Source organism: Panthera leo, chromosome A1 (genome assembly GCF_018350215.1).
Source record: "Panthera leo isolate Ple1 chromosome A1, P.leo_Ple1_pat1.1, whole genome shotgun sequence".
Taxonomy (NCBI): Eukaryota; Metazoa; Chordata; class Mammalia; order Carnivora; family Felidae; genus Panthera; species Panthera leo.
Window position 1 is genome coordinate 157808044 of NC_056679.1, and position 21866 is coordinate 157829909.

Genomic DNA, 21866 nt, shown 5'->3' on the forward strand with positions numbered 1-21866 from the left:
TCAAATGCTTACATATTTCCTTATATAATATTTTAAAAATCACATATAGTAAAGTATTTAAATGTTGTGAAGCTGTCAAATTCATGGTGGTGGACATGTTGTACAAATCATAATTTTTGTTTAAAAAGTTGAAGTTTTGACATTGACATAAATTACTACCAGTAGTTTTCCCTAAAGTTAAGGGTTCCCTTCATTTATTTTTGAGAAAATGTCTGCCAAATACTCAGATTCAATAACCATTGTTTTCCTGTCAGTCATTCTTTCTAGTAAATTTGTGTTCCATGACAAAAGTGACTAGTTTAGCTTGCAACTCACATTGCTTTTCCTAATGAGTATTTTCATCCATTGTACTTTATGTAGAAGTACTTTATGCATACTTTACATCACACAGAATATTAAAAAGACATGTACTCAAGTGTTGAGAGCTAATGTAATTAATATTTTTTTTTTACTAAAGAAGTTATTAAATACAGTTGTCATTTTTTTGGTTTTATGTTTTTGTTTACTGGTGGTGCATGGTGTTGAACAATGATAGGATAATGTTTAGTACAATTTGGTATCATTGCCTTGATTTATGCTAAGGTGCCAGCAATTTTATCCACTTTTGCTTTTGTACCATCAGTACAAATATCAGTACGGCAAAAAGGATAAATTATATGTTACAATATTTATGAAAATTGCTTACTTTTGGACCACACTTTAACCTACATTTATCAACCACACTTTGAGAATTATTACTGGACAAAAATGAGAATGAATGATCTATAGCTACCAACAACAATAATAGTTGAATCTCACAAATATATTGTTAAGTAAAGAAATCCAGATCCAAAAATAATACATGATATATGACCCACTTATATACCCATTGTATATAAAATACAAAAACAGGCAAAGCTTATCTATGGTATTAGAAATAGGAGATGGTTATCCTTAGGGAGGCTGAGTGAAAGGAAAGGGTAAACCTCTGGAGTGCTCTGAATGTTTTGTTCTTGAGGTAGGCATTTATCACATGCATATGTTCAGAGAGCTGTATGCTTATAATATGAACACCTTCTGTATATATATTACATTTTAACAAAAATTTCTGAAAGTAAAACAAGAGTTATTTTCTTATGTTTTATTTCTTATCCTAGTTTCTTGAAGGTTCTGAGTATGAATAATAAAAACCAAGAATAAGTGGCTTCTTGCTTTTTTAAACATCAGCATTTTCAGCTGTTTAAAAGATTTTGAAAAAAAAAATTTTAAAGGTTTTGCCTGGGTTTCAAATGGGAGACTCATTTTGGGGACACTATTTGACTTACACTAAGGTTTTTTTGTTTGGTTGTTGTTGTTGCTTTACATTTGGCATTCCATATTCACTTTTTTTGTGTAGTAAACTGTACTTGATTACTTAATCTTGAAATATTTACCATTTTTCCCTTAATTTTTTTTTTTATGAATGCAGTATATATGGTTAGATGAAAGTTGTCCATGGGGTTTCTGACCTCAATGCAATTTTATGCTTTCAATGTATTGTTGACATGGAAAAAGGTCTTAATGAAGCAGAAACCACATTTCATGCCTTTGTCCAGAAGAAGGGGCTGGCTGACACGGAAATAATGTAATATGTTTATTTGCTCTATGGCATAATAAGCTACACAATTTAAAATATTCTCTTAGAGAGATAGAATTAGTACCTAAAAACATTCAAGGTATTTGGCCTTTGCTAAAATATTCTCTTCCTAGAATCCTCTCCCATCTTCCCTATACATTTAAATCCTCTCCCTCTTCCAAGCTTCGCACAGACCCTGCCTCACCCACAAAGCCTTTCCTACCCTCTGCAATCGGTGGTTACCTCCCTTCTTCTGAACTTAGTACTTCTTATATAGCCTATTTTCCAGTTTATTTTTTCATTGATTTGATCTGTATTTTTGTATTTATATAACTCCTACGTTGTACTAGGTTTAGGATCTAAAACTTAAACCAGCTGGTGAGAAAGACCAGTTAAAAGCTCATTTCAAAACAGTATGTAAAGTGTGACCCTAGAGATAAGCACAGGAAACTGGGCAATACACAAGCAAGGCACCAGTTGGGGCAGTATCAGGTGGAATTTAGAGTGACTGTCTGAGAGACTTTGTTCTGGAAATCTATTTCTTACAGTAGAAAATGGAGATAATAGGTGTTCCTGTCTTAGGCACATTATAAATGAAGGAGTAAATGAAGAAATGTGTGTAGAGCGTATAGTATATGCCTGGCACAGGATAAGTGCTCAGTGAAAATGAAATACTATCACATTTTTATATTTTAAGTGTATATAATGTCATGGCCCATGTGGTGAATTGTTTGAACTACATCACAACAGAAAATATGTAATCAGTTTAAATCAAAATTCTAAATTATATATCTTGAACTCATAAAAGGGAAGGCATAACATACAATCACATTCCTCAAGAAAATCTCTGTTTTTTCTTTTTCCCCTTCTACTTCTGTTATACACTCATGAGCTGGGCCTATACATTTCTTTTCCAGTGTCCTCCTTCAAAACTGTTTGGTGCATCTCATCCATGTTGTTCCTGTCTCATGACCCAAAAGTAGCCATTGTATGGATAGGGAATGATTTGGAACTGGCCAGGGGAGATAAATGGGGAATTGCCTAGCATAGTCACTATATGTAGTGGGCTCTCTAAATATTTTTTCATGATTGAGGAAAGTTTCTTCTAGCTACATGTGTCAATGCCTTTTATCCTAATGTGATGGGAGGTGGGAAAGGGGGATACTTTCCATAAATGGTGAATATCAGCCGGGGTTCTAAGTTCTCCTGTCACCTTTAGTTATTTTTCATCATGAATCAATTTCCTCTTAATGATTCTTTCTGGACAACATCAGTAGATTAGCAATTCCAGAGAACCTTCTTATCTCACTGTGACCGTGTCTCCTAATGCCTTTCCTAAGGAAGTTCACCAGGGAGATGTCTGTCCAGTTTATTCCTGGAGATAGGCATCAAAATAAATACTCTCACAGGCCATTTATAACCCACTTTTAAGAATGGTTTACTCACAGCTCCTTTTCTAGAAGTATGTAGTTAGGAAACAGAGATGGGTGAAAGGGAGGGAAGGGATGGAGAGGTGGAGGAGGAGAGGGAGATAGATTAGATTACATATAATTAATATAAATCAATTAAAGGATTTCTTTCTAAGGGGAGCGTGGAAGGCTAAGTTAGGGAAAGGGAAAAGAGAATGAAAACTAACATTTATTTTGTATCTACTGTATGTCAGGAACTGTACAGGTACTTTACACATGTTCTCTCATTTAATCCTCAGAACAAACATTTGAGGTATTATACCTACTTTATAGATGAGGAAACTGAGGACTTTAGAGATGCTAAATAATTTATCCAAGGTTATACAGGTAGTAAGTTGCATTGCCTAGGCCACACCAAAGTTGTAGCATGACTGACAAAAACTGTTATCAATTAAATTTTTATCTTTCACTATACCCTGGTAGGGAGCTGTTAGAATCTGTTACAAAGGTTCTAATGTCACTTCTTGTGGGGCAAGGAGTCTCTGGCTGACCTTGCTGGTCGCCTAATGAACAACTCTTTCTCCTCTTTGTTTTGTGCTGTTAGAGCCTGTCTCTCATGCAAAGGCTGAAAATGCTAAATACTGATTCTCCCGTTTTCCTTTGTTGCTATGGCATGGGCCTGTGACTCATTCCTGGCTAATGGAACCTGAGGAGAAATTTGCTCAGAAAGTTTTTACACAGATATAAAAGGAGTCTCTACCCTTACTATTCTTAACTGCTTTAGACTTTTTTTTCTGAAGATGTAATGCTTGGAGCTGTGGCAGCCATCTTGTGAGTGGCAGCCATCTTGTGACCATAGAATTTCCTCATGCTTTTTATTCTCACATGCTAAAAGACACCCTCAGGCACAGTAGTACTCACCTATTATTAATTGCTTTTATTGATCTGTGCAGAACAGGGTATGTAAATGTTAAAATAATTATGATAAAAAATAGAATTTTTTAATGCAACAATTTTTGAGGAGGAAAGGGGACCTTTGAGATTGTCTTGGTTATCAACCTTTCATTTTACAGAAGAAAGAAACCCAGAGCAGTTAGAGGTGTTTTCTAAAGTTATAGAGCTGGTTAGTGACAGAGTCTGGATAAAAACCTAGGTCTTCTGACTGTATCAAATGTTTAGTTTAATAAGATATTTCTTAATGAATAAAATATCATTTAGAAATAACTAAGCCATTGAAAATATTTGTGATTAGTAAGTCATCTGAAATGATTTAGCTTATTTGGTTCATTTTGTTTCTAAATACTTTAGAGCTTAGTTGGTTACTTAATGAGATCATCTGACATTCTTTTTTTCTGATTCTTCCTTGAGTTTAATAAATTATTTGAAATAAAAGTACCACAATTTCAGTTATTCTAGCAGAGAAACCCAACACACTTTGCCTGATGTGCTTGTTCAGTATGATTTATCAGAGAAAAAAGAGCTGACATGCCATTGTTTATAATTAAAATATATATATATATTTAGTTATTTTATTATTTTATTTTATTTTATTTTATTTTATTTTATTTTATTTTATTTTATTTTTTAATGTGAAATTTATTGTCAAATTGGTTTCCATACAATACCCAGTGCTCATCCCAACAGGTGCCTCCCTCAATGCCCATCATGCACTTTCCCCCTCCCTCCCACCCCCCATCAACCCTCAGTTTATTCTCAGTGTTTAAGAGTTTCTTATGGTTTGCCTCCTTCCCTCTCTGTAACTTTTTTTTTCCCTTCCCCTCCAACATGGTCTTCTGTTAAGTTTCTCAGGATCCACATAAGAGTGAAAACATATGGTATCTGTCTTTCTCTGTATGACTTATTTCACTTACCATAACACTATCCCGTTCCATCCACATTGCTACAAAATGCCATATTTCATTCTGTCTCATTGCCACGTAGTGTTCCATTGTATATATAAACCACAATTTCTTTATCCATTCATCAGTGGATGGACATTCAGGCTCTTTCCATAATTTGGCTATTGTTGAAAGTGCTGCTATAAACATTGGGGTACAAGTGCCCCTATGCATCAGCACTCCTGTATCCCTTGGGTAAATTCCTAGCAGTGCTATTGCTGGGTCAGAGGGTAGATCTATTTTTAATTTTTTGAGGAACCTCCACACTGTTTTCCAAGGCGGCTGCACCAATTTGCATTCCCACCAACAGTGCAAGAGGGTTCCCGTTTCTCCACATCCTCTCCAGCATCTATAGTCTCCTGATTTGTTCATTTTAGCCACTCTGACTGGCATGAGGTAATATCTCACTGTGGTTTTGATTTGTATTTCCCTGATGAGGAGTGACGTTGAGCATCTTTTCATGTGCCTGTTGGGATTTGGATGTCTTCTTTAGAGAAGTATCTATTCATGTCTTCTGCCCATTTCTTCACTGGATTATTTGTTTTTCGGGTGTGGAATTTAGTGAGTTTGTTATAGATTTTGGATACTGGCCCTTTGTCCGATATGTCATTTGCAAATATCTTTTCCCATTCCATCAATTGCCTTTTAGTTTTGTTGACTGTTAACTTTGCAGTGAAGAACATTTTATCTTGATGAGGTCCCATAGTTCATTTTTGCTTTTAATTTCCTTGCCTTTGGAGATGTGTCAAGTAAGAAATTGCTATGGCTGAGGTCAGAGAGGTTTTTTCCTGCTTTCTCCACTAGGGTTTTGATGGTCTCCTGTTTCACATTCACATTCTTCATCCATTTTGAGTTTACTTTAGTGAATGGTATAAGAAAGTGGTCTAGTTTCATTGTTCTGCATGTTGCTGTGCAGTTCTTCCAGCACCATTTTTTAAAGAGACTGTCTTTTTGTCCATTGGATATTCTTTCCTGCTTTGTCAAATATTAGTTGGCCATACGTTTGTGGGTCTAGTTCTGGGGTTTCTATTCTATTCCATTGGTCTCTGTGTCTGTTTTTGTGCCAATACCATGCTGTCTTGATGATGACAGCTTTGTAGTAGAGGCTAAAGTCTGGGATTGTGATGCCTCCTACTTTGGTCTTCTTCTTCAAAATTACTTTGGCTATTCGGGGTCTTTTGTGGTTCCATATGAATTTTAGGATTGCTTGTTCTAGTTTTGAGAAGAATGCTGGTGCAGTTTTGATTGGGATTGCATTGAATGTGTAGACAGCTTTGGGTAGTTTTGACATTTTAACAATATTTGTTCTTCCAATCCACAAGCACGGAATGTTTTTCCATTTCTTTGTCTCTTCTTCAATTTCCTTCATAAGTTTTCTATAGTTTTCAGCATACAGATCTTGTACATCTTTCGTTAGGTTTATTCTTAGGTATTTTATACTTCTTGGTGCAATTGTGAAAGGGATCAGTTTCTTTATTTGTCTTTCTGTTGCTTCATTGTTAGTGTATAAGAATGCAACTGATTTCTGTACATTGATTTTGTACCCTGAGACTTTGCTGAATTTATGTATCAGTTCTAGCAGACTTTTAGTGGAGTCTATCGGATTTTCCTGTATAATATCATGTCATCTGCAAAAAGTGAAAGCTTGACTTCATCTTTGCCAATTTTGATGCCTTTGGTTTCCTTTTGTTGTATAATTGCTGATGCTAGAACTTCCAACACTCTGTTAAACAACAGCAGTGAGAGTGGACATCTCTGTTGTGTTCCTGATCTTAAGGGAAAGCTCTCAGTTTTTCCCCATTGAGGATGATATTAGCTGTGGGCTTTTCATAAATGGCTTTTATGATATTTAAGTATGTGCCTTCTATCCTGATTTTCTCGAGGGTTTTTATTAAGAAAGGATGCTGAAATTTGTCAAATGCTTTTTCTGCATCGGTTGACAGGATCATATGGTTCTTATGTTTTCTTTTATTAATGTGATATATCACATTGATTGATTTGCGAATGTTGAACCAGCCCTGCATCCCAGGAATCAATCCCACTTGATCATGGTGAATAATTCTTTTTCCATGCTGTTGAATTTGATTTGCTAGTATCTTATTGAGAATTTTTGCATCCATAGTCATCAGGGATATTGGCCTGTAGTTCTCTTTTTTTGCTGGGTCTCTGTCTGGTTTGGGAATCAAAGTCATGCTGGCTTCATAGAATGAGTCTGGAAGTTTTCCTTCCCTTTCTATTTTTTGGAACAGCTTGAGAAGGATAGGTATTATCTCTGCTTTAACTGTCTGGTAGAATTCCCCAGGGAAGCCATCTGGTCCTGGACTGTTATTTGTTGGGAGATTTTTGATGACTGATTCAATTTCTTCGCTGGTTATGGGTCTGTTCAAATTTTCTATTTCCTCCTGTTTGAGTTTTGGAAGTGTGTGGGTGTTTAGGAATTTGTCCATTTCTTCCAGGTTGTCCAGTTTGTTGGCATATAATTTTTCATAGTATTCCCTGATAATTGCTTGTATTTCTGAGGGATTGGTTGTAATAATTCCATTTTCATTCATGATTTTATCTATTTGGGTCCTCTCCCTATTGTTTTTGAGAAGCCTGGCGACAGGTTTATCAATTTTGTTTATTATTTCAAAAAAACACAACTCTTGGTTTCATTGATCTGCTCTACTGTTTTTTTACATTCTACATTGTTTATTTCTGCTCTGATCTTTATTATTTCTCTTCTTCTCCTGGGTTTGGGGTGTCTTTGCTGTTCTGCTTCTATTTCCTCTAGGTGTGCTATTAGATTTTGTATTTGGGATTTTTCGTGTTTCTTGAGATAGGCCTGGATTGCAATGTATTTTCCTCTCAGGACTGCCTTCACTGCGTCCCAGTGTTTGGATTGTTGTATTTCATTTTCATTTGTTTCCATATATTTTTTAAATTTCTTCTCTAATTACCTGGTTGACCCATTCATTCTTTAGTAGGGTATTCTTTAACCTCCATGGTTTTGGAGGTTTTCCGGACTTTTTCCTGTGGTTGATTTCAAGCTTCATAGCATTGTGGTCTGAAAGTGTGCATGGTATGATCTCAATTCTGTTATACTTATGAAGTGCTGTTTTGTGACCCAGAATGTGATCTACCTTGAGGAATGTTCCGTGTGCATTGGAGAAGAAAGTATATTCTGTTGCTTTAGGGTGCAGAGTTCTAAATATATCTGTCAAGTGCATCTGATCCGTTGTATCATTCAGGGTCCTTGTTTCTTTATTGACCGTGTGTCTAGATGATCTATCCATTGTTGTAAGTAGAGTATTAAAGTCCCCTGCAATTACCACATTCTTATCAATAAGGTTGCTTATGTTTGTGCATAATTGTTTTATATATTTGGGGGCCTCCGTATTTGGTGCATAGACATTTATAATTGTTAGCTCTTCCTGATGTATAGACCCTGTAATTATTATATAATACCCTTCTTCATCTCTTGCTATAGCTTTTAATTTAAAGTCTAGTTTGTCTGATATAAGTATGGTTACTCCAGCTTTCTTTTGACTTGCAGTAAAATGATAGATAGTTCTCCATCCCCTCACTTTCAATCTGAAGGTGTCCTCAGGTCTAAAATGAATCTCTTGTAGACAGCAAATAGATGAGTCTTGTTTTTTTTATCCATTCTGATGCCCCATGTCTTTTGGTTGGAGCGTTTAGTCCATTTACATTCATTGTTATTGTTGAAGGATATGGGTTTAGAGTCATTGTGATATGTGTAGGTTCCATGCTTGTAGTGATGTCTCTGGTACTTTGTGGTCCTTGCAACATTTCACTTACAGAGTTCCCCTCAGGATCTCTTGTAGGGCTGGTTTAGTTGTGATGAATTCCTTCAGTTTTTGTTTGTTTGGGAAAACTTTTATCTCTCCTTCTATTCTGAATGACAGACTTGCTGGATAAAGGATTCTTGGTTGCATATTTTTTCTGTTTATCACATTGAAGATTTCCTGTCATTCCTTTCCTGCCTGCCAAGTTTCAGTAGATAGATCTGCTACTACCCTTATGTGTCTCCCTTGGTATGTTAAGGCCCATTTATCCCTATCTACTTTCAGAATTCTCTTTTTATCCTTGTATTTTGCCAGTTTCACTATGATATGTTGTGCAAAATATCTATGCAAGTTATGTCTGAAGAGAGTTCTCTGTGCCTCTTGGACTTCAATGCCTGTTTCCTTCCCCAGATCAGGGAAGTTCTCAGCTATGATTTGTTCTAGTATACCTTCAGCACCTTTCTCTCTCTCTTCTTCTTCTGGAATTCCTATGATATGGATATTGTTCCATTTGATTGCACCACTCAGTTCTCTAATTCTCCCCTTGTACTCCTGGATTTTTTAATGTCTCTTTTTCTCAGCTTCCTCTTTTTCCATATTTTTATCTTCTAATTCACCTATTCTCTCCTCTGCCTCTTCAATCCTGCTATGGCCACCTCCATTTTATTGAACATCTCATTTATAACATTTTTTAATTTCTCATAACTATTTTTTAGTCACTTGATCTCTGTAGCAATAGATTCTCTGTTGTCCTCTATGCTTTTCTCAAGCCCAGCGATTAATTTAATGACTATTTTTCTAAATTCTTGTTCATTATATTGCTTAAATAGGTTTTGATCAATTCAGTAGCTGTTGCTACTTTCTGTAGTTTCTTTCGAGGAGAATTCTTCCGTTTCATCGTTTTGGCTAGTCCCTGCAGTAGCTCCATGCTGTAGGGCACTTCCCCTGTGCTGTCCAGAGAAACTTGTGTTGGTGGGTGGGGCCGCAGTCAGACCCGATGTCTGCCCCCAGCCCACAACTAGGACCACAGTCAGACTGGTGTGTACTTTATCTTCCCCTCTCCCAGGGACAGGACTCACTCTGGAGGGGTGTGGCCTCTGTCTGGGCTGCTTGCACACTGCCAGGCTTGTGGTGCTACTTTGGTGGGATCTGGCCAAGGGTGTAATAGATGGGGTGGATCCTCAAGGTGCACAGAAGCGGGAGAGGCAGGCTTAGCTAGGTTTGCCATCCGTGGTCCCCTGCAGGAGGGGCCCTGCAGCACCAGGTGGGAGGCAAGCCGCTTCGGAGGGATGGATGCACAGAAGCACAGCGTTGTGCATTTGCGTGGTGCAAGCAAATTTGGTGACAGGAACTTGTTCCCTTTGGAATTTCCGCTGGGGGATGGGAGAGAGAAATGGTGTTTGCCAGCACCTTTGCTCCCCCGCTGAGCTGAGCTCTGTCTTCCCGGGCTCAACAACTCTCCCTCCTGGTATCCTCTCACCCTCCCCATGCTCTGAGAGCAGAGCTGTTGACTTTTAACATTCCAGGTGTTAAATCCCCCTGGCTGTCAGAACTCATGCAGTCCGGCCCCTCCATTTTTGCAAGCCAGACTTCGGGGGCTCTACCTTGCCTGCCGGGCTGCCTCTCTACCACCCTGGCTCCCTCCTGCCAGTCTGTGTAGCACACACTGCGTCTGCCCTTCCTACCCTCTTCCATCGGCCTCTTGTCTACGCTTGGCTCCAGAGAGTCTGTTCTGCTAGTCTTCTGGCGGTTTTCTGGGTTATTTAGGCCGATGTGGGTGGAATCTATGTGATCAGCCGGACAAGGTGAGCCCAGCGTTCTCCTACGTGCCATCTTCCCTTATCTTCTATTCCTCAGCCCAATATTTATTTTTTTTGATAGAGGGAGGGAGACAGAGTGATAGCGGGTGAGGGGCAAAAAAAAAGGGAGACACAGGATCCAAAGCAGGCTCCAGACTCTGGGATGTCAGCACAGAGCCCATCCCAGGGCTCGAACTCACAGACTGTGAGATCATAACCTGAGTGGAAGTCAGATGCCCAACAAACTGAGCCACCCAGGCACCCCTAAGTGCCATTGTGTCATCAGTCACATGCTTCACAAAAGGAGATTACAATTAATTTCATTCAAAACATATATTTTTAGTTCTAAATTAAGCAGTATTGGGTCATTACAGATGACATCAAAGGCACCATGTCATTTCTAGCTTGTTGTATTTTATTTGTGTCCCCAAGAAACTGTGTCAAAATTCTAACCTCTGATACCTGTGAACATAACTTTATTTGGAAATAGCATCGTTGTAGTTGTAATCAAGTTAAGATGAGATCATACTTGATTAGGGTGGGCCCTAAATGCAATGACTAAAGTCCTTATAAGGAAACATAGATTTGAACAAAGACACAGAGACACAGGAGAGACAAGTACAATTCTATGTGAAGACAGAGGCAGAGAGTGTAGTAATCCATCTACATGCCAAGGTACACCAAGGATTTTTGGCAACTACCAGAAGCTATGAAGAGACAAGGAAGGATTTTTCCATTGTTTTCAGAGGGGCATAGGTCTGCAAACGCTTTGATTCTGGACTTTGTAATTCTAGCTTCTAGAACTATGAGAAAGTAAATTTTTATTATTTTAAGCCACCAAATTTGCGGTGACTTATAATGGCAACAATAGTATTCTTATTTACCTTCTCAGATGACACCTGAAGACAAGATAGTTGCCAGAGATTTCCTCAGGATTCATGTAGATTGAAGAAAAGAGCATTTGTTACTATGGCTTTCAAACAAGTAGCTGAATTCAGTCTGAAGTGGCCAAGTAGGCTCACAGACCCAACCCTGAATCAGTTGATATGTATTGGGAACTAAGTGTTATACCTTGCAGATCTGAGCCATGCATTCTGACTCCTGTATTAAGTATTAGGTGTATTAGGTGAAGGCCTACCCATCCACATGGACTGAGACAACCTAGTTTCCCAAAGGAACTTCATCAGCTGGCACCAAACCAGCAAGTATCTACCATAAGATCCTTGCCAGAGTGCCTTCATATTATGATGTCACCCTCTTTTCAGTCATTAGTACTTGCTTTATAGATCAGTTAATTAAAATACTACACTACAATTAGTTGTTGTTGTTGTTGCTGTTGTTACTGTTATTTTTAATATGGTTTCTTTTCTAAGGAGAGAAATTCCTGGAGGTTAATGACGTGTTTTTAGTTTGTGGCCCAAATTGTATATAAGATTTTCTTGTTGGAATGTTGAATTTAATATTAAATTAATAAATAACAGTAAATTACAGTGTTATAGTGCTAATTATCTCACCATAATAGTAAAATTAGCCATGAATACATCTAGAATAAATTCAGGTCCATTCGGTGCAACATAACCTCAGCTCTGTAACATTTTGTCTATAAGCTGTTCACCTACAGTACACATTTCCTTTCTGCTACTTCCTCCATCCAATTAGCTTTTCATTAACCTACCACACTTGAGTTATACTTAATTTCTGAACAATAGTAGCTAAGCAGTCATGTATGTTTATAGTCCCTATTACTCTGTTCCTGACCTCTAATGTTTGTGTTTTAGATGCCTCAGGAAACAAATTTATTTTTCAAGACTTCTGAGGCAGTTGTATCGGTGCTATATAGCATTTAAATGGCAACAAACTCTGTCCTCATTGATAACGGATGGCTGTTAGAAACACTTTCCTTCTCCTTAGGTATGTGAACTTGACATTTATCTAAATTGTTGGTTGACAAACAGGGAATGCATTTCTATGAGGAATGCCTCAGATCTGAAAAATAGACCAACACTAGTTGAATGAAAAAAGACTTAAAAAAGATTAAAGAAATCAATACTGACTCAGTGGAGAAATGAAAAATCAAGTTCCAGATCTATTTGAGTTATAGTCTCTCATTCACTGTAAAAGAAAATGTAAAGCGTGGTTTTTCTTTCACACATTAATCAATGCCATTAACAGTCTAATTTTTATAATAGTTATTTAAAATAAAATAAGAAAAATCCTTTTTTAACACATTAGTTGACTTTTTTATACTTCTTAATTTTAACCCAATTGTCTATTTACCTGCTTATCCAGAAGTGATGCTTTTGGAATACATAGGAGAAAGAAAACCAAATTTAAATACTATTACATACCAGAATAATAATGAGGGATAATTTGGTTTAATTTCCTGATATTTGGGATTATTGAATTGTTGAAATATTTTTATAAAATTAATTTGTATGTATGAATAAATGAACAAATAATTAGATAAGCACACTTATTAAAGTGTGAAGTGCTAAGTTTAGTAACTATGAGTGACTTATTTTTTCCTGAGCCAGACTTTTTTTTCTTCTTCTTCCAAGTTATTTAAATTTCAGTTAGTTAACATACAGTGTAATATTAGTTTCAGGTGTACAATACAGTGATTCATTGCTTATATACAACACCTGGTGCTCATCACAAGGGCACTCTTTAATCCCCATCAGCTATTTCACTCATCCCCCCAGTCACCCCCCACCCCCTCTAGTAACCCTGTTTGTTCTCTGTAGTTAAGAGTCTGTTTCTTGGTTTTCCTTTCTTTGTTCCCCACTATGTTTGTTTGTTTTGCTTCTTAAATTTCACATATGGGTGAAATCATATTATTTGTCTTCCTCTGACTGACTTACTTCACTTAGGATAATACTCCCTAGCTCCATCCACATTATTACAAATGGCAAGATTTCATTCTTTTTGATGCCTGAGTTATATTCCATTGTATATGTATATCACATCTTCTTTATTCATTCATTGGTTGATAGGCATATTGACTCTTTTCATATTTTGGCTATTGTTGATAATGCTGCAATGAACATCAGAGTGTATGTATCCCTTCAAATTAGTATTTTTGTATCCTTTGGGTAAATGACCAGTAGAGCAGTTTCTGGATTGTAGGGTAGTTCTATTTTTAACTTTTTGAGGAACCTCCATACTGTTTTCCAGAGTGGCTGCACCAATTTGTATTCTTACCAACAGTGTAAGAGGGTCCCCCTTTCTCTGCATCCTCACCAACACCTGTTGTTTCCTGTGTTGTTAATTTTAGTCATTGTGACTGGTGTGAGGTGGTATCTCATTGCGATTTTGATTTGCATTTCCCTGATGATGAGTGATGTTGAGCATCATTTCATGTATCTGTTGACCATCTGTATGTCTTCTTTGCACAATTGTCTATTCATGTGTTCTGCCCATTTCTTCACTGGGTTATTTCTTTTTTGGATGTTGGGTTTGAGAAGTTCTTTATATATTTTGGATACTAACCCTTGATAAGATAGGTCATTTGCAAATATCTTCTTCAATTCTGTAGGTTGCCTTTTAGTTTTGTTGATTGTTTCCCTTGGCTGTGCAGAAGCTTTTTATTTTGATATAGTCTCAATAGTTTATTTTGCTTTTGTTTCCCTTGCGTCAGGAGACATATCTAGTAAGAAGTTGTTACAGCCAATGTCAAAGAGGTTACTGCCTATGTCTTCCTATAGGATTTTAATGGTTTTATGTCTTGTATTTAGGTCTTTCATCCATTTTGAATTTATTTGTGTGTGGTGTAAGAAAGTGGTCCAGTTTCATTCTTTTGCGTGTTACTGTCCAGTTTTCCCAACAGCATTTTTGAAGAGATTGCCATTTTTCCATTTGATATTCTTTCCTGCTTTGTTGAAGATTAATTGGCCATATAATTGTGAGTTCATTTGTAGGTTTCCTATTCTGTTCCATTGATCTATGTGTCTATATTTGTCCCAGTACCATATCCTCTTGATCACTATAGCTCTCTAATATTGAGATCTGGAAGTGTGGGATTGTGATGCCTCCAGGCTTGCTTTTCTTTTTTAAGATTACTTTGGCTATTGGGATCTTTTGTGTGGTTCCACACAAATTTTTGGATTGTTTGTTCTAGCTTGGTGAAAAATGCTGGTGGTATTTTGATAGGGATTACTTTAAATGTGTAGATTGCTTTGGTAGTATAGACATTTAAATAATATTTGTTCTTCTAATTCATGAACATGGAATGTTTTTCTATTTTCTTGTGTTACCTTCTATTTCTTTCATCAGTGTTTTATAGTTTTCAGAGTACAGATCTTCTACCTTTTTGGTTAGTCTCATTCCTAGGTATCTTATGGTTTTGGTGTAATTGAAAATAGGATTGATTCCTCAGTTTCTCTTTCTGCTTCTGGTGCATTATTGGTGCATAGAAATGTGATAGATTTCTGTATGTTGATTTTGTATCCTGTGACTTTACTAAATTCGTGTATCGGTTCTAGCAATGTTTTGTGTGTGTGTGTAGCATCCTTCAGGTTTTCTACATAGAGTGTCATGTCATCTGCAAATAGTGACAGTTTGACTTCTTCTCTGCCAGTTTGGATGCATTTTATTCCTTTTTTGTTGTCTGATTGCTGTGGCTAGGACATCCAGTACTATATTAAATAGTAGTGTTGAGAGTGGACTTCCCTGTTTTGTTCTGGACTTTAGAAGAAAAGCTCTCAGTTTTTCTACACTGAGGATGCTATTAGCTGTGGGTTTCTCATATATGGTCTCATATATGTTGAGGTTTGTTCCCTCTAACCCTGCTTTTGTTGAGATTTTTTATTATGAATAACTGTCATACTTTGCCAAATGCTTTTTCTGCATCTGTTGAAAGTTCTTATCTTTCCTTTATTAATGTGGTGTAGCACGTTGATTGTTTTGCAAATATTGAACTACCCTTATAGCCCTGGAATAAATCCCACTTGATCACAGTGAGTGATCCTTTTAATGAACTGTTGGATTTGATTTGCTAGTATTTTCCTAAGAATTTTTGCATACATGTCCATGAGGGATATTGGCCTGTAGTTTGCTTTTTCAGTGGTGTCTTTGTCTGGTTTGGTATCCCTGTTTGGTATCAGGGTAATACTGGCTTCATAGAATGAATTTGGAAGTTTTCCTTCCATTTCTATTTTTTGGAATAGTTTGAGAAGAATAGGTATTAACTTTTCTTTAAATGTTTGGTAGAATTTGTCTCTGAAGCCATCTGGCCCTGGACTTTTTTTGTTGGGAGATTTTTTTGTTACTGATTCAATTTCTTTGCTGGTTATTGGTATGTTCAAGTTTTCTATGTCCTCTTGTTTCATTTTGAGTAGTTTATATGTTTCTAGAAATTTATCCTTTCTTCCATGTTGTCCAATTTGTTGGCATAAAGTTTTTGATAATATTTTCCTATAATTGTATTATTGTATTGTTGGCTGTTATTTTTCCTCTTTTGTTGTGTTAAAATCATATTATATATATGGAATAAAATTAAAATCACTTCATTTTATGAACACGAATATAAGAGGCAGTTGATTCACCTTTCTGACATTTGCCAACAATGGTGTTTAATAAATATTTATGGACTTAGCTTCCCTTCCTTTTTTTTTTTAATGTTTATTTATTTTTGAGAGAGAGACACACAGAGACACAAGCTAGGAGAGGCAGAAAGAGAGGGAGACACAGAATCTGAGGCAGGATCCAGGCCCTGAGCTGTCAGCACATAGCCCAACGTGGGGCTCAAACTCACAAACCATGAGATCGTGACCTGAACTGAAGTCAGACACTCAACCGACTGAGCCACCCAGGTGCCCCTTAGCTTCCCTTCTTTTTTCTTCCTTCTCTCCTTCCCTCTTTCCTTACTCACTATCTATTTTTTTTTGGCTAAAAAAAGATTTATGGAAGCTTCCAAATATATATATATATATATATATATATATATATATATATATATGTCAACACTTATGTCTTATGTGTAAAGCAGTGTGTAATATGGGGGAATATAGGGATAATAGTTTGAGTAATAAAATTGTATGCAACTTATACCTTAAAGTACATGGGGAACACACTAGATAGTAAAGGATCTTAAGTGGGAATCTAAAAATAAATGGTTGAAAAAGTTCGTTTATCTTGCTGTTGAAGAGGGGAGGACATTGAGTTTACCTGGAAAACAGGAAAGTAAAATTAGATATGTTTAACACTTTTCTGAAAAGTTTTATTGATGAGTTATGGCATAACCATTATTTTTTCTCTATATCTAAAGTGATTTTCCTAGGGGTCTGTTGTAATATCTGACTAATTGCAGACCTAACAGAAACAGTAGTAAAATAAAACAACTTATTACTTAAAGATAGGCATATAAGTAGTAAATATCATTAATGAGAAATAAGTTGGCTAAACTAAGAATTTTATACTTAAAGAGCTGTTCTATAACATGAATCTCTTCAAGGGAAAAAAATTAGTTTTCCCTCCCTCCTCCTTCCTCTTCCCATTCCCCTTTCTTTTTCTTTGAATTTCTATAGCTCTTCAGTTAATATTTACTGTAACTATTTACTTTAGCAGCCCTCTGAAGAAGGTCAAACTCCCAATGTGGCATTAAGTATAATTACTTTCTGACCAACCTCTATTCTTACCTGTCCTCAGGTATTCTCACCTTGTACTTCTCAAACAGGGAAAAAATTAAAAAATACCATGAGAATGGGCATTTCTGAACCTGTAGAAATTCTTAGCAAAAGGCTGCAACTGCCCATTTGCTGTACTGTCTGGGAAACAGGGAATGGTAGGAGTCATCTCTTTCCTCTACATAAACTGGCTTTCTTCTCTTAGTCATTTATTAACCTGATGACTGTCCAAGAGCAGAAACATTATAACCTTTGTGACAATGAGCAGTAAGCACTCTTTAAACCATAGTCATCCTTTTGGCAATGATAATTGGAGGGGAAATTTTTTTTCTTTTTTTTTTTTTGGATTTTAAGAATCTACTTTATTGCAAATAGTAAGTGGTGTATTCAACTTTTCCAGCTTCTTGTTCTCTAGGTTTAACAGCACCCCCCACCCCCCACCCCAACCCTTGCTTTTGCCTAACAGCCATCTTGGCAACTCCTCCCTGAAATCATTTCCTGTCATGACATTTTTAGAAACCAAAATAACAGCATTTACAATGTAACAGCTAAATATTCCCATAGAGTATCTGGATAAAACAAGCATTTTTGCACAGTAGTTTGGAACACACCATTGAGTATGTATTCAGACAGAACCTTTTCTGGGTGTTCACAGTTTCTGGCTAACCAATAGGCTGATTGCATCATTGTTTGTTGTTGCTCTGTAATCACATCTGGCACTCACAGCTGGCAACATTCTGGCTTCCAAAGTTTTCTCGTGTAGTATCTTGTTTTAATTTCAGAATACATATTTAGTTGGTGATGGAGTGCTTTTAATAATAGTGGGTGGCTCTGTAACTCTCAGAAAAATGAAGCACAGGTACGTGTAATATCACATGGAAGTATGAGACACAAATGGAATGTCATTTGGACAAATTCAATACATTTTGAATTCTTTGAATTTTTTAAGAATATGATCACTTGTGCTTTTTATAATAGAATTATTTAGCCTTTTACATCGTTAATTTTGCATTTTAAATTTAGTACAGCATAAACTCAGAGTTGTGCTGGGAAAAATATTCAAAGTGTCTGTAGACAGTTAGTGTTCTTAAACCACGATGACAAAATCTCAAAAATAGATGTAGTCCCATCACAGTTAAATTGAATGACTCAGTGTCTGGACCACTTAGAAGGATTTTTGTTTTTATTTTTTTGTTTTTTTCTAGCTAGGGAAGAGGAGAGACTGTTCACTTTAGAATTTTGGAATCGTGGATGGAGGATATTTGTTTTGCTTTGTTTTAGAGATGACAGAGAATGCTATCACAGGGATTTGGTAAAAACTGACACCTCTTAAAATATGTAAAGTAGAATTCAGGTCACTTGTTTTTCATGACATTTTATTTTCAAAAGTTACTCATTAGTCTAGAGCCACACCCGAGACATCAGTTTACCCAACTTTCACATTTATAGGCAGAGTCATGAGGCTCCTTTGTCTGTTTCCCTTTATAGAGGCTGGATAAGCCAGATACTCACTTTCCCAGATTCTTTCATATATAAAGGTGGCCATTTGACCAACTTTTAGGCAACAATATATAAGGGATAATCGGCTGGATTATTTCAGGGAAAAAATTCCATTTGATTATTTAAAAGACAAAGTAGACATATAAAAATCTTATTTTTCAATGGGAGTGTGATACCTGGAACTTGGCAGCCATCTTGAGACTATGAGATGGCAAGACTAAGGATAGAAAGACAATAGAGTAGGAGGATGGAAAGAGTTTGGATCTTTGATAATTGGAACCAGCCGCTATACCAAATTAGTATTTCTGTATCAATATCTTTTCCTCTTGCATGAGACAATTAATTCTTTATTTCTTAAGCCACTTTTGGTCAGTTTTCCTGTTACTCATATCTCTGTACACTCCTAATTATTACACCCTGAGAAATTAATTAATCTGCTTAAGTTTGTAAAAGAACATAGTAGCATAGTCTTGATTGGAATTTGGGTCTTCTAATTTCTTGTTTAATATCTTTTCCTTACTTCTACCCTGTTAGTCTCCACATGAACAAATGAGCTATTGTCTTGATTAAACCTGTTTTTAAATGTGTTGCTTCAGTAAATTTTATTTGTCCTTTAGACTATTATCTGCATTTGCAATCCCTTTAGCTAAAGGAAATTTCACAAATCTTATAAACCATCTTTGCATAGATGGGCATGACAGAATAAGATCGGGATTATGGGATGATTCATTTCTATATTAAAAGTCTGGATTTGAGAAGAGGTAACTATTCTGAGTCACATTAATACTAAGAGAATTTGCAACATGCTTGCAAAGTTGGATGTGTTTCAAAACTCAAATTCTTATCCTGAAGATTGTTTTAAGGAACAAGTAGATAAAATTATATCAAAATGGAAAAATATGAGCAAATATTTAATGAAAATTTAAAAGTGTCCATTGGAAAAACATACATGATTTCCATGGCAATAGCAACAGAATAAAGATAATGAAGCTTGGAGAAGCAGAAAGATACAAATGTTAAATCATGATACCTTCCTGAGTCCCATAACCATGGTAGTATTATAGTATAGTTGCTTTATAGAAACATTTGATAAAATTAAATTAGAGGATTCTAAATGTATTGAATGTGTCGTGCAGTGTGCAAAATAGTTTACAGTGAACGTTATGCATGATTATTTTGTATTGTGTTTTGAAGGGAAGGAATAATGTTTCAACATAAGTTGCCATTTTTCACATAGGTAATCTATTCACTGAATTAGGAGACATTTCTTCTTCACACAATGTAGGAAATATAAAGGGGAAAAACTGGATTCAAAATTATTTCTCTGATAAAGTTACTTTGACAGGTCATTAGTAAATTCTTCTTTTATCCTTACCTATGTTCCTTCTATTATGAAATAATAATATCTTTTGGATCCTTCTTCGAACCTGGACATGGAGAACGGTTGATCAATCATCTTTGGCATTTGGCCATTGGGCCTGAGAGATAGCCAGCATCAGTAGAGTGCCAGAGATGGTGACAAAGCAGATAGTTACTTGTGCTTAGACATAGCTCTCTACCATCTGAAGAAAAATAAACCTCCCATTCTCACAGTGACAAATGAAGGATCAAGCCTGCATAGTTCCAAGCCTTTACTTCTTGTATAGCGTGGAAATAACTCCATTCTGTCTCACCAATACCCTGGAGTATGAGAGCAGGAGTTGGGGTTCTTGACTTTTTGCTTATGGCTGACAGCTGTCAGAGCTGCTATATTCAAGTGTCCCCCACAGTTGCCCTGTGCTGAGACACAAAGTCTTCCTATGACTTCTCAATAATCCAGGTTTGCTACCTACCCTTGAAGTTCCTTTAGGCCTACCATGACTTTGCAGTTCTTTCTTTATTGGTACTATCTATTTTTTGTCAATGTATTTATAGTTAGAGTTAATGCCTAGGAACTCTCCCATAATCCTAGTAATTACTATCTGTAAAATTAAGTAATTGAAATGTTTTCTCTTAATAGCTCTCTAATCATACAGCTTTAAATCTCTCTTCCCATTCAATCACATCTGTAAACATCATCATGGTAATAAAACTTAGAAGAATATACAGAAGTAAATCTCCATGATCTTGGGTTAGGAAATGATTTCTTAGATGCAACAGGAAAAGCACAAGTAAAAAAAGACTATTAACTTGGGATTCATCAAAATTAAAAAACTTTTGTGCATCAAAGGACGCCAGCAGGAAGGTGTAAAGACAGTCTGCAGACTGGGAAAAAAAAATTGCAAATCATATATTTGAAAATAAATCCAGACTCTATAAAGAACTGTTACAACTCCATAATAAAATGACAATCCAATTTTAAAATGGGCAAAGGATAAGAATAGATATTTCTTTTAAAAAGATACAAATTACCAAAAAGTACAGGAAACGATGCCCAACATCTTTAGCCATTAGGGAAATGGAAATCAAAACCACAATGAGATACTACATATTTACTACAAAAGTTATAATGAAAAAGACGGTAACAAGTGCTGTTAAGGATGTGGAGAAATTGGAATGCTCATTTATTGTTGGTAGGAATGTAAAATGGTACAGCCTCACTTTAGCAACTCCTCAGTGTTAAACATCGAGTCACCAAACGACCCAGAAATTCTATACCTAGGTATATATATACCCAAGAGAACTGAAAATATATGGCTAAAGAGAAATTTGTACATGGATGTTCACAGCAGTATTATTCATAATAGCCAAAAACTAGAAGCCGCCTAAATGTTCATCAACTGATGAAGCGATAGACATAATGTTATATACCCATATCATGGAATGTTATCTGGCCAAAAAAGGAATGAAGAACTGATGGATACTACAATTTGCATGAACTTCAAAGACATTATGCTGAGTGAAAGAAGTCAGTCACAAGAGACCACGTATTATAAGGTTACATCTATACAAAAAACACAGAATAAATAAATCTATTAGAGACAAAAAGTAGATTAGTGGTTGACTAGGGTTTGTGGGACAGAGAGAGTGAGGATGAGAAGTGACTGCTAATGGGTGGAGGACTTCTTTTTGGGATGATACAGATGTTTGTAAGTTGGATTATGGTGATGGTTGCACAGTTTTGTAAAAAACTCTAAGTACCATTGAATTGTATACTTGAACACACTTCTACGGGTGAACTTTATGGTATAAATTATATCCCAATAAAATCATTAAGAATAATTGTGATATAATAGCATACAAACAATGACACTGGGTAAAAGTTTATGATTTATC